This window comes from Salmo trutta, chromosome 13, assembly GCF_901001165.1.
Source record: "Salmo trutta chromosome 13, fSalTru1.1, whole genome shotgun sequence".
Taxonomy (NCBI): domain Eukaryota; kingdom Metazoa; phylum Chordata; class Actinopteri; order Salmoniformes; family Salmonidae; genus Salmo; species Salmo trutta.
Window position 1 is genome coordinate 90,806,586 of NC_042969.1, and position 13,401 is coordinate 90,819,986.

The following is a 13,401-nucleotide window of genomic DNA, read 5'->3' on the forward strand; positions in this document are numbered from 1 at the left end:
TACAGGAGAGAACGACAAACCACATCTGCACTGCTACGCCATCTTGGATCATATTGGATTAAAAATCTATGGAAACATATGCTGACATTGTGTTAGATTGGATTTGACCATGCAGTGTAGAGGTCATCCTGTAGTTACAGGAGGATAAAGGAGGCCCTGTATCAAATCACCCAATGACAAGACAGCGTTGTCAATCCTAAAACCACACAGACAAGACAAAGTGAACGGTGGAGAACCAGTCACACGTCGCCATGGTTTTAGGCAAATATGAGTGTCCAGCCGAGTAGAGGGCAGGAAGGAAGGACAATAACAATCCATGCCCACCAAAACCTTTTTCTTCAGCTCAGTAAACATGGACTGCGTAATAGCCAAACAGTTGTTAGTATAAGAACCAATGTATCACTTTTCACCTGGATCTATGACCCTTTAAACAACAACATACAGACTCTCTGGACTAAAACCTAATTAAGTGTACAATATTACATATTGGATCTTTAAAAAATACAACTTTTACATTACCCTGCAGTGTACCTATAAAATGGGCTGATTGTGAAATAGACATACTTGGTATTCATATCACAAAATATATAACTGAGCTCTCCACAATGAATTTCAATCAAAAACGTGTAAAAATAGACAAGATCCTGCAACCATGGAGAGGTAAATACCTGTCTATTTATGGAAAAATTGCCCTGATTAACTTGTGGGGTTATTTTTCAGTTTTATGCTTCTGCAGATATTGAATGTGCAACTATAATTATGGTTTATAGTACATCAGAACTTAAACAGGACAGCAAAATGGGTAGACAAAGAGAACATTGTGTAACAAGGTGTAGGCAGCTGACTTAGTGATAGGAGGTTATGATACCAATCACAAGGGGAGCATGTGAGGAACAGACAGAGTGGAGAAACAACTGTATGAGTGAATAACAGGCAACTGAGGGGTTGCTGACTCTTGAGTATACACTAAGAAGATAAGATCCAACGCCTGGCAACATGTGATGCGCCAGGAGGCTGGGACCAGCCTGTGCGCCTACGATAGGCTGAGTAAGTCTAAACCACACTCAGCCTCTACTCTGACAGGCCCGCTCTGAGCGGGAACTATCTTTGTCAGAGTATTAAAGAAGAATTTTGTGCTTAAACAGTTAGTTCTCTGTTTTGCCCTGCGATGTGTTACAGTGAACCCGTATATACGAAAATTGCATTTACCATTTATTATGCTTGACTATAAATATATTCAGCCTAGTGTTAAATTCTGTTCTGATACCAGATTCGATTGAAGCAACCTAACAAACTCTTTAGTCATATCTCAGTTTACTCACTTACTTATGGTGCTGCCCACTCCTGATAATTTGTTTTTCAAATCATATGAGCAAAACATATTTTGCTTTATCTGGGAAGCTAAACCAGACAAGATAAAATGTGCCTATCTATATAATGAATATGAATTGGGTGGGTTGAGATTATTAAATATAAAAGCACTAAACCCTCTCTCTGAAAGCTTCACTCATTCAAACGTTTTATTTGAACCCTAAATGGTTCTCCAGTAGATTATTAAGAAAAGCTCATCCATTGTTTAAAAATTGCCTTTTTGCCTTTGTGCAGATTGCTATGTCTCATTTTCAATTAATTGAAAATGATGCTTTTTTCAAAGTCTCTCTCTTTTTCAAACAAGCATTGCAGAGCTGGCTACAATTTCAATTTCATCTCCTGAAAAGATAGAACAAATATTACAACACATATTATGGCTGAACTCAAATGTGCTGGTTGATAAAATACCTGTATTTATGGGAAAGATGTTTGAAAAGGGTATTTTGTTCTTAAATGATATTGTAAATTGTAATGGTAGAGTTATGTCTTTCATGGAGTTATCAGAATTGTACGAGAAGGTCTGCTCAATCCAAGATTACAACCAATTGATTACAGCATTGCCCCAAAAATGGAGGAGGCAGGTGGCAGCGGGAGGAGGTAGGGAACTGGTCTGTCTGCCCAATATAAAGGATCAAAACTGACGGAGGAATAAAAATAGCATAAATAGGAAAGTATACCAGTTTCATTGAGGACCAGGATGTTGACAACTGTGCCATACAGATTGCAGAGTAGTTGGGAAGAGATTTTTGATGTACCGATTCCATGGTATGAGTTGATATATAAAACGACTTAAGATTCAAGACTTCATGCTTTTCAGCTAAAATTATGGGACATAAAATCATCAAAGCTCTGCAAATTTTGTTGTGAGGATACAGAATCAATAGACCATTTATTTTGGTATTCCCCTCAGGTAGCCTGTTTCTGGTCTCAGGTTCAGGAATGGCTGAAAATGCAGAACACTGATTTAAAATTGACCCTAGAAATAGTACTGTTAGGAGATCTGGAGACCGGGTCAGTCAATTACTAATATACTAATACTCTTAGAAGTATTTATCTTCAAATCGCAATCTGTGGATTCTATTCGATTAGATATATTGAAATAGTACGTTAAACATCACAGCATAGTTGAAAGATATATGTTGCAATGAAATCCGAAGAGGGTGGCCAGCAGAGATAGATGGGATGGGCTGAGGGAAGCTGAGGGTTGGGGATGTGGAATTAGAGACAAGTGGGAGTGGAGTTGCTGGGCGGGGGATAGAATGGCGGTCAAAGATTAAAGTATAAAAAGGTAAGTTTGAATGACCATGAGGGCAGTGTTTTTATACCGGTTTGGCTGAGGCTGATGCCGTGCAGGTGTTTGTACACATGCATATACACACACTCTCATTCAAATGCACACATACATACACACACACACACACACACACACACACACACACACACACACACACACACACACACACACACACACACACACACACACACACACACACACACACACACGTAAATAGTGCCAGACATGCACTCAAACATGTATAGTTGGCCTTGCTGTTATGCTTTTAGTTGTCCTTGATGTCCTTTGTTTTTTGCATTGTTGTTTTCTGTTTTCCTTTGTCTTTGTCTTTTTTCTTTTTAGTTCATTTTCCTGGTTGTTGGTGCATTGGGGGGGCTCTTTGGGGTGGGGAATGGAATTATTTTAATTATTATGATAATTTTTTTCTTGGGGGGGACTGTGGGAGGGGTCTCTGATGGTTGAGGGACAGCTCGTGGGGAACTGTGGGGTGATCTTGGAGGGCTGGCGGTTGAAAGCGTGGTCTGGTGGCTGATGGATTGCTGACTTGGCTCCCCGTTTTTGGCCTTATGGGAGACCTGTCGACATGCCCTTGAGCAGGGCTTTGACCCTGGATGCTTTTGTGTGTCGCTCTGAATGGGAGTCTGTTGGATGACTGGTATGATGTAGTTGTTGAGCGGCTTCACTGCAAGTAAATTGTATGTTTTGGATATTCAATAAAAAGAAAAAGAAAAGAAAAACAACACACAGTAATATCTACTACATACGCTCCCTGTAGGCATGGCGATAACGTTATTATGGCCTGCGCTCCTGCAGAAACTGGAAGCTAAACTAACAATGTGTTTCTCCAGTGAGCAGAGCACAGTTGCTCCTGGGCTCGCGGTCGGTATGCTTCCTTGGCTTGTGATGATGTTTTGGAGCCTGGCCAGAGAATTACTGGAGGAAGATATTGTGCCTGCTTCCCAAATGGCACCCTACCCCCAACGTGCTCTGGCTAAAAGTAGTGCACTATATAGAGAATAAGGTGCAATTTTTTGCTGCTTCCATTCACCCACCACCCAAGCAGCTAGGTGAGGAGCTAGGGACACTTCCCCACCAGTGAAAGCAGCAGCTACCTACCCAGTGGCAGTGGTTCCCAACATAGCACTGCATGTCTGAACATCAGGTATATGTCCCAAATGGCACCCTATTCTGTATATAATGAACAACTTTTGACCAGGGCCCATAGGGATCTGGTCAAATAGACCCTGTATGGTTTCAGGGTTAAATACAATATGGGGAAGAGGTAGGTGGGTGGGCTATTTACAGATGGGCTGTGTGCAGGTGCAATGATTGGTAAGCTGCTCTGACAGCTGATGCTTAAAGTTAGTGAGGGAGATAAAAGATTGCAGCGTCAGTAATTTTTGCAATTCTTTCCAGTCATTGGCAGCAGAGAACTGGAAGGAAAGGCAGCCAAAGTATGAGTTGGCTTTGTGGATGACCAGTGAAATATATCTGCTATATCTGAGGCTTTGGTGACAGTTTGCTGAGTAGAGTGTTGGAGGCTATTTTGTAGATGACATTGTCTAAGTCAAGGATCTGTAGGATGGTCAGTTTTACGAGGGTGTGTTTGGCAGCATGAGTGAAGGATGCTTTGTTGCGATATAGGAAGCTGATTCTAGATTTAATTTTGGATTGGAGATGCTTAATGTAAGTCTGGAAGGAGAGTTTACAGTCTAACCAGACACCTAGGTATTTGTAGTTGTGCACATATTCCAGGTCAGAACCTGTCTAGAGTAGTGATGCTAGTCGGACGGGAGGGTGAGGGTAGCAAATCGGTAGAAGAGCATGCACTTAGTTTTACTAGCATTTCAAAGCAGTTGGAGGCCACGGAGGGAGTGTTGAAGCTCGGTTGGAGGTTTGTTAGCACAGTGTCCAAGGAAGGGCCAGAGGTATACAGAATGGTGTCGTCTGCGTAGAGGTGGATCAGAGAATCACCAGCAGCAAGAGCGACATCATTGATATATACAGAGAAAAGAGTCGGCCCAATAATTGAACCCTGTGGCACCCCCATAGAGACTGCCAGAGGTCTGGACAACAGGCCTCTGACAACAAGCCAAGTTAACAAACAGATCCCCGACCATTTCGAATTGAGCGTGGCTGAGGTGCACCCATGATCAGCTCGGAAACCAGATTGCATAGCAGAGAAGGTATTGTGGGATTCGAAATGGTCGGTGATCTGTTTGTTAACTTGGCTTGTTGTCAGAGGCCTGTTGTCCGGACCTCTGGCAATTATTTTGCAGGTCTCAGAGTCTCAGAGCAAATAGCTTGGATTGTTACTCTCATCTTGTTCCTCGCTCTCTTCCATGCATCATTCAGCACACTTGGCAGGATGTATTGTTTTCTATTCTGTATATATGAATTACAAATCAGCCTTTACTTAAAAATCATGTTTCTAGTCTATTGCATAGTTATAATGTGTAATCATTGATGTCCCAGGAGCAGGAGTGGTAAACACTGTTGAAGTGTATAATTGTAATACATACATGCAGACACAGCATCATTCAAAGAATGGAGTTTGATACACCTGGTATTGGATATGACTGGAAACAAACTTGCTAAATAGCGATTTTTGTAAATGAACTTCATGACAAAAAATATGCACAATCATTTGTCTCTACATTAACTAACATATTCCTCTCAATTGTACTTTTTTTTTGCTTGACTCGTAATGACGTTATAACTACTTACATTTGCTTCCACCGTAATATTTTGTCAGCCATCTTTGCTGAAGAAGGTCACCAGGGACAGCTAGCTCACATCAAATTCGTCATTGGAACCACTCGATATGATTGGTCATATAAAAACCTTTGGAACCAAATGCATACTGAGTGCTCCAACTCCCCCTTGTGGTGGTATGGAGCAATGAAGACATGATGCTCGGTACCTCTAAGTCCCTCGGTGTAAGCTCACAACTTTTCAAGGAGGAACCACTGTAGTTGGTTTAGCCACAGAAAAAGCGAAACCTTCTCACTAGCCATGATTGGCTGAGATAATGAGTGGGCTGGACATGCCAAGACAGGAGTTTGGATTGGTCTGCCATATAGAAAGCTTCTGTCTATTTCAGCTGGTCAGTCTGTGTTGGTAATCCTGTTGAATGCGGCTTCTGTGTAGTGGAGCTGCATAGCTAAGTGTTGCTCTCCACTCTTTGGAGGATCAAGTTTTGAAATCAATGGAATTAGAGTATGATAGCTAAAAAAAACACCTGTTTCTGGATTACATCTTCAAACTAAGGGCAACGGAGGCATGTCATCCATGACAGGGAGACGTGTCCATCATGCATGATGATGTATACAGGTAAGATAGTCAAGCGTTAGCTAGCTACATTTTCAGATATTACACGTTTCTAATTTTGACAGAAAGTGGTTTCATTTCAAGCTATAGTGTACTGTTAGCTAGCTAGCTAATGTTAGTTGTCTGGCTCCCTAGTTGACGTTATTATTCGTATCCCAGAGCTGTTTGCTTTGCTAGTTAGAGCCTAATGTTAGCTAGCTAACATTGAACCTGGTTGGTTAGTTCCCAGTATATTCATGCAGTGTAGTAACGACATGATTTGGCACCATGTTCATTGTTGTTTAACTAGCTAATGTTAGATGACTGGCTCGTTAGCTAACGTTACGTGACGTGTGTGATTTTACACGTTGTTTACCAAGCTAGCTAACGGTGACTAACCCCATTCCTACAAATTTGCACAACCGCAGCATTCAAACGAGGCTGCAACATAGACAGGGCTCTAACTCCTCTAGCTCCACAATGAAATATGGTGCAGGCCAGGCAACAGGCTGTTAGCCAGCCTGCCAGCTTAGTGGAGTCTGCCACTAGCACAGTTAGCGTAGTCAGCTCAGCTTTCCCCATTGAGACCGTGTCTGTGCCTCGATCTTGGTTGGGCAAAATTAAAAATGGCGGTGTTCGCTTCAGTAATCTTACTAGTATAAAGACCTCCTCCATTCCTGCCATTATTGAAAGAGATTGTGATACTTCACATCTCAAAATTGGGTTACTTAATGTTAGATCCCTCACTTCCAAGGCAGTTATAGTCAATGAACTAATCACTGATCATAATCTTGATGTGATTGGCCTGACTGAAACATGGCTTAAGCCTGATGAATTTACTGTGTTAAATGAGGCCTCACCCCCTGGTTACACTAGTGACCAAACCCCCCGTGCATCCGGCAAAGGAGGAGGTGTTGCTAACATTTACGATAGCAAATTTCAATTTACAAAAAAAAAAACAATGACGTTTTCGTCTTTTGAGCTTCTAGTCATGAAATCTATGCAGCCTACTCAATCACTTTTTATAGCTACTGTTTACAGGCCTCCTGGGCCATATGCAGTGTTCCTTACTGAGTTCCCTGAATTCCTATCGGATCTTGTAGTCATAGCAGATAATATTCTAATTTTTGGTGACTTTAACATTCACATGGAAAAGTTCACAGACCCACTCCAAAAGGCTTTCGGAGCCATCATCGACTCAGTGGGTTTTGTCCAACATGTCTCTGGACCTACTCACTGCCACAGTCATACTCTGGACCTAGTTTTGTCTCATGGAATAAATGTTGTGGATCTTAATGTTTTTCCTCATAATCCTGGATTATCGGACCACCATTTTATTGCGTTTACAATTGCAACAAATAATCTGCTCAGACCCCAACCAAGGAAGATTAAAAGTCGTGCTATAAATTCTCAGACAACCCAAAGATTCCTTGATGCCCTTCCAGACTCCCTCTGCCTACCCAAGGATGTCAGAGGACAAGAATCAGTTAACCACCTAACCGAGGAACTCAATTCAACCTTGCGCAATACCCTAGATGCAGTTGCACCCCTAAAAATTAAAAACATCTGTCATAAGAAACTAGCTCCCTGGTATACAGAAAATACACGAGCTCTGAAGCAAGCTTCCAGAAAATTGGAACGGAAATGGCGCCACACTAAACTGGAAGTCTTCCGACTAGCTTGGAAAGACAGTACCGTGCAGTATCGAAGAGCCCTCACTGCTGCACGATCATCCTATTTTTCCAACTTAATTGAGGAAAATAAGAACAATCCTAAATTTCTTTTTGACACTGTCGCAAAGCTAACTAAAAAGCAGCATTCGCAAATGGAGGATGGCTTTCACTTCAGCAGTAATAAATTTATGAACTTTTTTGAGGAAAAGATCATGATCATTAGAAAGCAAATTACGGACTCCTCTTTAAATCTGGGTATTCCTCCAGGGCTTCATTGTCCAGAGTCTGCACAACTCTGCCAGGACCTTGGCTCAAGGGAGATACTAAAGTGTTTTAGTACTATATCTCTTGACACAATGATGAAAATAATCATGGCCTCCAAACCCTCAAGCTGCATACTGGACCCTATTCCAACTAAACTACTGAAAGAGCTGCTTCCTGTGCTTGGCCCTCCTATGTTGAACATAATAAACGGCTCTCTATCCACCGGATGTGTACCAAGCTCACTAAAAGTGGCAGTAATAAAGCCTCTCTTGAAAAAGCCGAATCTTGACCCAGAAATTATAAAAAACTATCGGCCTATATCGAATCTTCCATTCCTCTCAAAAATTTTAGAAAAAGTTGTTGCGCAGCAACTCACTGCCTTCCTGAAGACAAACAATGTATACGAAACGCTTCAGTCTGGTTTAAGACCCCATCATAGCACTGAGACTGCACTTGTGAAGGTGGTAAATGACCTTTTAATGACGTCAGACCGAGGCTCTGCATCTGTCCTCATGCTCCTAGATCTTAGTGCCGCTTTTGATACCATCGATCACCACATTCTTTTGGAGAGATTGGAAACCCAAATTGGTCTACATGGACAAGTTCTGGCCTGGTTTAGATCTTATCTGTCGGAAAGATATCAGTTTGTCTCTGTGAATGGTTCGTCCTCTGACAAATCAATTGTAAATTTCGGTGTTCCTCAAGGTTCCGTTCTAGGACCACTATTGTTTTCACTATATATTTTACCTCTTGGGGATGTCATTCGAAAACATAATGTTAAATTTCACTGCTATGCGGACGACACACTGCTGTACATTTCAATGAAACATGGTGAAGCCCCAAAATTGCCCTCGCTAGAAGCCTGTGTTTCAGACATAAGGAAGTGGATGGCTGCAAATTTTCTACTTTTAAACTCGGACAAAACAGAGATGCTTGTCCTAGGTCCCAAGAAACAAAGAGATCTTCTGTTGAATCTGACAATTAATCTGGATGGTTGTACAGTCGTCTCAAATAAAACTGTGAAGGACCTCGGCGTTACTCTGGACCCTGATCTCTCTTTTGAAGAACATATCAAGACTGCTTCAAGGACAGCTTTTTTCCATCTACGTAACATTGCAAAAATCAGAAACTTTCTGTCCAAAAATGACGCAGAAAAATTAATCCATGCTTTTGTTACTTCTAGGCTCGACTACTGCAATGCTCTACTTTCCGGCTACCCGGATAAAGCACTAAACAAACTTCAGTTAGTGCTAAATACGGCTGCTAGAATCCTGACTAGAACCAAAAAATTTGATCATATTACTCCAGTGCTAGCTTCCCTACACTGGCTTCCTGTTAAGGCAAGGGCTGATTTCAAGGTTTTACTGCTAACCTACAAAGCATTACATGGGCTTGCTCCTACCTATCTTTCCGATTTGGTCCTGCCGTACATACCTACACGTACGCTACGGTCACAAGACGCAGGCCTCCTAATTGTCCCTAGAATTTCTAAGCAAACGGCTGGAGGTAGGGCTTTCTCCTATAGAGCTCCATTTTTATGGAATGGTCTGCCTACCCATGTGAGAGACGCAGACTCAGTCTCAACCTTTAAGTCTTTACTGAAGACTTATCTCTTCAGTAGGTCCTATGATTAAGTATAGTCTGGCCCAGGAGTGTGAAGGTGAACGGAAAGGCTGGAGCAACGAACCGCCCTTGCTGTCTCTGCCTTGTCGGTTCCCCTCTTCCCACTGGGATTCTCTGCCTCTAACCCTTTTACAGGGGCTGAGTCACTGACTTACTGGTGTTCTTCCATGCCGTCCATGGGAGGGGTGCGTCACTTGAGTAGGTTGAGCCACTGACGTGGTCTTCCTGTCTGGGTTGGCGCCCCCCCCCTTGGGTTGTGCCGTGGCGGACATCTTTGTGGGCTATACTCGGCCTTGTCTTCGGACGGTAAGTTGGTGGTTGTAGATATCCCTCTAGTGGTGTGGGGGCTGTGCTTTGGCAAAGTGGGTGGGGTTATATCCTGCCTGTTTGGCCCTGTCCGGGGGTATCATCGGATGGGGCCACAGTGTCTTCTGATCCCTCCTGTCTCAGCCTCCAGTATTTATGCTGCAGTAGTTTATGTGTCGGGGGGCTAGGGTCAGTCTGTTACATCTGGAGTATTCTCTTGTCTTATCCGGTGTCCTGTGTGAATGTAAATATGCTCTCTCTAATTCTCTCTTTCTTTCTTTCTTTCTTTCTCTCGGAGGACCTGAGCCCTAGGACTACCTGGCATGATGACTCCTTGCTGTCCCCAGTCCACCTGGCCATGCTGCTGCTCCAGTTTCAACTGTTCTGCCTGCGGCTACGGAACCCTGACCTGTTCACCGGACGTGCTTGTTGCACCCTCGACAATTACTATGATTATTATTATTTGACCATGCTGGTCATTTACGAACATTTTAACATCTTGACCATGTTCTGTTATAATATCCACCCGGCACAGCCAGAAGAGGACTGGCCACCCCTCATAGCCTGGTTCCTCTCTAGGTTTCTTCCTAGGTTTTTGGCCTTTCTCAGGAGTTTTTCCTAGGGAGCTTTTCCCAGCCACCGTGCTTCTTTCACATGCATTGCTTGCTGTTTGGGGTTTTAGGCTGGGTTTCTGTACAGCACTTTGAGATTTCAGCTGATGTACGAAGGGCTATATAAATAAATTTGATTTGATTTGATTTGATTTGCAATGAAAATTAAATGGGACTGTAGCAACTGTGTTGCATCAAAATCCGGGGTTTGAACTAAGTTTAGATTCAGCGTTGATTGACATGGTAGTGGACTAATAGTATTTGAGAAATTATGAAAAAACGGACTCCTCTGACGTGGTACGTTACATCGTGACGTACTGCATGCATGTGCAACTCATTTTGTGCCGTACAGCTTCTTTCCACCAGCGGTAGCCCTTCTCTCGCTGATTAAAATCAAGACAGGGACAGGGACAGCGTGAGGGGGATGCCTAGTCAATTGTACAACTGAATGCATTAATTTTTTGCGTCATCACTGCAAAACATCATGACTCTCAAAAGCTGCGACAGTCGCTGTTTACGTCTGAAGATAACTTTAGCAACCGCCCTAAAAATCTGATTCAAAATCGACACAAACCTTCACTCTATAGAGTGCTTAAATTACATTTTAGAGGTGATAAGTCGAACAGATCGGGTGAAAGAAAGCTGTTTCACCACACATCTCCCCCTTTCCCTATCACACAGTAGGGTTCGCGTCCCCACCATCCATTTTTAAAAAGACCCGACAGAGATAATTTCCTTCTTCAATCATGCAGAGGCGGGCATCATGAAGGTCTCGTCGTTGATTTTGCTGGAAAGGGGAGAAATTGTGCTTTACAATGGTATTGATATTACAGTTGATCTGGAAGTATTACGTTTTTTGGTCAATTGTACGAACCAGCAGGATGTACAAAAGAGCATTAGTTAATTTTGCATGTCTTAAGATAAAGTATACATCACATATATGGCCGGTGTCAGTAAACGTCTGCAAAGAAGCGTAATGAAATTATTGCCAGCAGAGCTGGTTAGGCAGTTTTCATGTTATCCAGAGGTAAACAAATCATCGGCCAGAGCGTCAAGTGTGTGCTCTAAACGCTCCGAGGGCGAAACAAGATGGGTGGGGTTAAAGCTTAAGAGGGTGTGAATGAAGCAGAATGGTGTAGACAAAGGGCTCTTCGCTAGATACCAAAACATTCAAAGGCCATTTTCTCAAAAGATGATCAAATTTCAAAGCAGAATTTACCTTATTTTAGCGCCCAAAAAACGTAATACTTCCAGATCAACTGTAATATCAGGGGGGAGATGTGTGGTGAAACAGCTTTTTTCACCCGAATTATTCTGGGTGAGGGAGAAACCACAAATATTACTGTTAGATATGTACACTGCTCAAAAAAATAAAGGGAACACTTAAACAACACAATGTAACTCCAAGTCAATCACACTTCTGTGAAATCAAACTGTCCACTTAGGAAGCAACACTGATTGACAATACATTTCACATGCTGTTGTGCAAATGGAATAGACAACAGGTGGAAATTTAGGCAATTAGCAAGACACCCCCAATAAAAGAGTGGTTCTGCAGGTGGTGACCACAGACCACTTCTCAGTTCCTATGCTTCCTGGCTGATGTTTTGGTCACTTTTGAATGCTGGCGGTGCTTTCACTCTAGTGGTAGCATTAGACGGAGTCTACAACCCACACAAGTGGCTCAGGTAGTGCAGCTCATCCAGGATGGCACATCAATGCGAGCTGTGGCAAGAAGGTTTGCTGTATCTGTCAGCGTAGTGTCCAGAGCATGGAGGCGCTACCAGGAGACAGGCCAGTACATCAGGAGACGTGGAGGAGGCCGTAGGAGGGCAACAACCCAGCAGCAGGACTGCTACCTCTGCCTTTGTGCAAGGAGGAGCAGGCGGAGCACTGGCAGAGCCCTGCAAAATGACCTCCAGCAGGCCACAAATGTGCATGTGTCTGCTAAAACGGTCAGAAACAGACTCCATGAGGGTGGTATGAGGGCCCGACGTCCACAGGTGGGGGTTGTGCTTACAGTCCAACACCGTGCAGGACGTTTGGCATTTGCCAGAGAACACCAAGATTGGCAAATTCGCCACTGGCGCCCTGTGCTCTTCACAGATGAAAGCAGGTTCACACTGAGCACATGTGACAGACGTGACAGAGTCTGGAGACGCCGTGGAGAACGTTCTGCTGCCTGCAACATCCTCCAGCATGACCGGTTTGGCGGTGGGTCAGTCATGGTGTGGGGTGGCATTTCTTTGGGGGGCCGCACATCCCTCCATGTGCTCGCCAGAGGTAGCCTGACTGCCATTAGGTACCGAGATGAGATCCTCAGACCCCTTGTGAGACCATATGCTGGTGCGGTTGGCCCTGGGTTCCTTCTAATGCAAGACAATGCTAGACCTCATGTGGCTGGAGTGTGTCAGCAGTTCCTGCAAGAGGAAGGCACTGATGCTATGGACTGGCCCGCCCGTTCCCCAGACCTGAATCCAATTGAGCACATCTGGGACATCATGTCTCGCTCCATCCACCAAAGCCACGTTGCACCACAGACTGTCCAGGAGTTGGCAGATGCTTTAGTCCAGGTCTGGGAGGAGATCCCTCAGGAGACCATCCGCCACCTCATCAGGAGCATGCCCAGGCGTTGTAGGGAGGCCATACAGGCACGTGGAGGCCACACACACTACTGAGCCTCATTTTGACTTGTTTTAAGGACATTACATCAAAGTTGGATCAGCCTGTAGTGTGGTTTTCCACTTTAATTTTGAGTGTGACTCCAAATCCAGACCTCCATGGGTTGATAAATTTGATTTCCATTGATTATTTTTGTGTGATTTTGTTGTCAGCACATTCAACTATGTAAGAAAAAAGTATTTAATAAGATTATTTCATTCATTCAGATCTAGGATGTGTTATTTTAGGGTTCCCTTTATTTTCTTGAGCAGTGTATTTGATTGCCATA

The 13,401-nt window shown here is 43.4% G+C and overlaps 1 protein-coding gene across 1 annotated transcript in view; it reads right to left on the reverse strand.

The window, feature by feature from the left end:
- The window catches only part of LOC115206740 (contactin-5-like), a 503,383-nt gene that overhangs the window by 246,824 nt on the left and 243,158 nt on the right, over window positions 1–13,401 (reverse strand). The window lies entirely within an intron of this gene.